General features: G+C 50.8%; 1 pseudogene; it reads left to right on the top strand.

Moving 5' to 3' along the window:
* LOC103251147 overlaps positions 1–2,607 on the top strand; it is a 12,433-nt pseudogene extending 9,826 nt beyond the window's left edge.
* Positions 2,608–4,596: the final 1,989 nt, after the last annotated feature.

Genomic DNA, 4,596 nt, shown 5'->3' with positions numbered 1-4,596 from the left:
AACCCGTGGGCTGAGGCAATCCACTCACCTCGGCCTCCCAAAGTGCTGGAATTACAGGCTGAGCCACCAAGTCCAGCCCATTTTAATATTTCTTTAAACATAATAGGCATGTTTTATATTCTAGTCTAAATAATTCCAATATTTGATATCTTTATATCTTTTTCTTTCTACTATCTGTTGTTTTTGCTCATGGTGTTATTTCCTTGAATGCTTTGAGGTTTTTTACTGGGAGTCACTCACTGTCCTTAAAAAATTATTTGTGAGGCCGGGCTTGGTGGCTCAGCCTATAATTCCAGCACTTAGGAAGGCCGAGGCAAGTGGATGTCTGAGCCCACAGGTCCAGGACCAGCCCGGGCAACTAGGTGACACCTCATCTCTACTATAAAAGTTTAAAAAAAAATGAGCCAGGCATGGTAGCGCACACTTGCAGTTCTGGCTAGTAGGAAGGCTGAGGCGGAATGATTGCCAGCGGCCAGCGGGTCGACACTGGGGTGGCTGTGAGTGTGCCGCTACACTCCTGCCTGGGCGACAGAGTGAGACTCTAACTAAAAAAAAAGAAATCGCCGGCCTTGGTGGCTCAGCCTGTAATCCCACGCCTTTGGGAGGTTGAGGTGAGTGGATTGCCTGAGCCCGCGGGTTCGAGACCCGCCTGGGCAGCGAGACCTCATCTTTACAATAAATAAAAAATTCATCCGGGCATGTTAGCGCATGCCTGTCATTCCGGCTACTTGGAACGCTGAGGCAGAAGGATCACCGGAGCCCAGCAGGCAAGGCTGCGGTGGCCGGGAGCAGCCACTGCACTCCAGTCTGGGCGACACAGTGAGACTCCAACTCAAAAAAAAAGAAAGTATTTGTGGAAGATACCTTCCTCCAAAGATATTTGTGTTTGATTCTGTCAGGCATTTGGTTACAATTAATCCAAGACCCCCACAAACCAAGTTCACAATTTGAGATTCCCTAGAATTCTAGTTGATGCAATGCAGATTAACTTCTGTGAAAAGACTGGGCCATAGCCACTATTTCTAAGAAATTATTTTTCCTTTCCTTTTACTTGTCTCTACAATAAACCAAAAACTTAGCTGGGTGTGATGGCAAATGCCTCTAGTTCCAGCTACTCGGAAGGCTGAGGCAGAAGGATCACCTGAGCCCAGCAGGTCGAGGCTGCGGTGGCCGCGAGCATGCCACTACACACCAACCTGGGTGACAGAGTTAAGACTCCAACTCAAAAAAATAAAAAATCAGAAAAGGATGAAAACGGCATTCTCCTCTCCTAGTCCTCTCTAACCCTCAGTCCCACATCTCCCAGCTTGCACTTTTTAATGGCTTTCTAGCTTCTAAAGATGTGTTAAAATCTTTGCTGCTGCTGCGTTCTTTTTATTCTTGTAGGTTTGTGCAGAGCTTGTCTATGATTTTACTGTTATTTGGTAAGGTTTCAAGGAGATAAAATTAATATGATCAACTTGCCATTTTTATCCGAAGTCTGTGCATAAAATCCAGGCTGATTTTGGACATTAGCATGTAGGGAGTGGAATGCATCAGAGTATGGCCAACTGCTTGTTGTTTTAAAAATGTCTTGGAGATCCTGCTGGTAAGAGCGTGGTGGTGGTGGTGGTGGTGGTGATGGTGAGGACGGACTGGCAAGGAGAAAACCCAGGGACTTGTGGGGAGAAAAGGCTTTGTTAGGAAGAGACAGAGGCAGTCTCCCCACTCAGCTGCTGCAGGATGGAGACAGCAACATAGAGGGCCAGAGGGTTCGTGCCTCGGGGTCCCAGCCCTTGTCAGGAGGATTGTGGACCTGCCCATCCCAGTTCTGCTTCAAGATAAACTCCACCTGGAAGGAAAGTCAACAGACTGAACAGCCAGGAACAACGATATACCAGAAATGGCAAATACTTGGCCACACTCCTTAATCCTTGGCCCACAGGGAGCATGATAAGCCATCGCGGCACTCTTTCCTGTGGAGCCTGGAGCGCCTCAGACTCTCTCAACACACCGCCAGGCACTGCCAATCTGCACTGGCACTCAAGATCGTCCTAGCTGCCGTCCCGGGACTAACCATTTTCCAGCCCTTTCTTGTTCATAGGCAAGCAGCAGAGCCTAAAACACCCCTCCCAAATAGTCCTGGCAACTGTGTGGCCAGGGAATTGTCACAAACCAGCTGCATGGGCATGAGATGGCTGAGAACTATAAAGTAAGAAGGGGATGTGCCCTGAGACTTCTGGGTCCCTCCAGAACACAGGCATCCACTGTGTCGCTGGCCCTCAGCCCAGACTGTCTCACCTGGTCTTTCAACGGGGAGAGGGTTCCCTTCTCCAGAGCCTCAGTCACAAGCTGCTGCTCCTCAGACAGCTCTCGGGGCCAAAGGAAAAGAAGACAGTGGTTGACAGAAAGGAGAGGCACATAGTGGGAAAGGGCTCCCTTGGCTGATCAGACCCAGGACAGACATCGTCGGAAGGTTAAAGAGCCCCCTGGGAGTGCTGGAATGCGAGTTATTCGGATCGGCTCCTGCTATGGCTCTTGTTTCCCTGTTAGCCTGCAGGGGTCACAGACTACACCAAGGGGGAAGCAGAGGCGCCCCTCAACGCCTGGCGTGAAGAAGATGGCTAGTCTCTAAAATGGGAGGGCCTATCCCTCACAAAGTGTAAGGGGCAGTTGCACCCCCCTCCTTCCAAGACTGTGTTCCCCATAGGACTCTGCTCGGCACCCCCCCCAACATACGGCCAGACCCTTCCTCACCTAGCAAGGCATCCGGGAGGCCCCGAATGGCTTCTGCGCGCGCTTCCACCAAGATCCCAGCAGCATTAAAAACGCGGCAAAGGAGAGGACCAGCTGGGTCCTCCAGCTGCAGCTCAGCAGGGCACAGAACGCCAGATACCTAGGGCCAGGAGACGGGGCAGATGCGCACTTGTGTCCCTGAAGCACATTGTCCTCCGTGTGCCCGCCGCCCTGCCCTCTGGCTCCTCTCTGCCCCAATTCTTTCTTCGGGTCCCTTACTCTTTCTTGTAGGTCCTGCAGGAGCTCATCCTTGCCGAGGAACTTAGTGAGGGAGTTGAGCACATCTCTTCGCTCCTCCTCAGATCCTGGAGGCTTCTCACCGTGTCCTGCACCTTCACCTCCGGGTTTCTGGAATCCTCCAAACTCAAGGACTTTCCTGTAGAGGCAGCAGTTAAGAACCCAGCCCTCCAAGCCCCACAGGCTTCATTGCTAAGGCTCTATTATTGGTCTACCTTTCTTCTGGAGACCATCTTTCTGCTTTCCCGTCTTTCAATCTTTTCCTGTTAAAATGAAGCGTCCTTCTTCCCAGACACCTACCATCATGGCCTCCTACTGACCCCGTTTCCATCTCCTCAGCTCACCCCAGTTTAGTGCCAACCCTAAATTCTCCACCTCCAAGAAGAAAACAAAACTTAGTTATTTCCATTCAAAATGCAGTCCTCAGGCCTCACTGGGAGTAATTAGGATTTAGAGAAAGTTAAAGCAGTGGACCTCAGCCTTGATTGTGCCTGAGAATCACCTGGGCGTTATTATAACTCTGATGCCCAGGCCACACCCCAGACCAGTTAAGTCAGAACGTCTGGAGACAAGACTCAGATGTCACTAATTTGGTAGTTCTTCCAGGTGATGCCAGTGTAGAACCCAAGGAGAATCACTGTGTTTCGAGGCGACAGATGCAACCTCCAGAATGAAAGCTTGTTGGGCACTGCTTCCCCCCTTCCATACCCACTCAGCTGACCCCACCTGAGCAGCAGTCTTGAGTTAGGCGTGCTCAAGGCTGAGTGGGTGCAGCCACCCTGAACATCCTTACCTGAATAGGATGACCCGCCATCCTTCTCTGCAAAGAGAGGAAGAATTATTTCAGAGTTTTCAGGTCACCTCCAGCCTATGTAGACATTCTCTTCCCGGCGGGGGAGGTTCACATTTCTACACTCGGAGCCCTCATTGCCCATGCCAGGGAATCTGGCTCCTCATCGTTGTGCAAGTGGGAAAGCACAATATTTGCAGACCCCTTCCCACAGCCACAAAGACGGGTAGTCGTAGCATTGCGCCTAGATGGCGGAAAAAGAAATCAAAGCCCAAAGAGGGTGCGACGTGCATTTAATCACCCAGCAGATGTGGGTGACGCCTGTCTATATCCCTTCCCACGTCCTGTGAAACAGGACAACCCTGCTGGGATCTAGGGCAAAACCTAGAAATTCCACAGGAAGCTACGTCCAGAACCTCAGGAACCTTCTAGTCTAACCCCTTCATTTTTGTATTATCTATCTACCTACTTATTTTGAGGCAGGGTCTCACTCTGTTCCCCAGGCTGGAGGCAGTGATGCTCACTGCAGTCTCAAATTTCTGGGCTCCAGCGATCCTTCTGCTGCAGCCTCCTCAGCAGCTGGGACTAAAAGACATGCGCCCTTGCATCCAGCTAGTTTTAGCCTCTATTTTAAAGTCTGGGAAATTGCGGCTTGGGAAACCATAGCGCTAATGGCAGAGTGGAACACAGACCCTGAGGCCGGCTCCAGTCCACAGCCAGTTTTCATAGCCAGTGCTGCTGTATGGGAACCTGCAAGGTAATTCAGTTGTGCTTCCTAGGCCAGGAAGCCTTCA

This window comes from Carlito syrichta, unplaced genomic scaffold, assembly GCF_000164805.1.
Source record: "Carlito syrichta isolate Samal-C Ts95f unplaced genomic scaffold, Tarsius_syrichta-2.0.1 Scaffold136438, whole genome shotgun sequence".
In the NCBI taxonomy this organism is placed as follows: domain Eukaryota; kingdom Metazoa; phylum Chordata; class Mammalia; order Primates; family Tarsiidae; genus Carlito; species Carlito syrichta.
The sequence above is the reverse complement of the archived record's forward strand: the minus strand, read 5'-3'. Positions and strand labels throughout refer to the sequence as shown.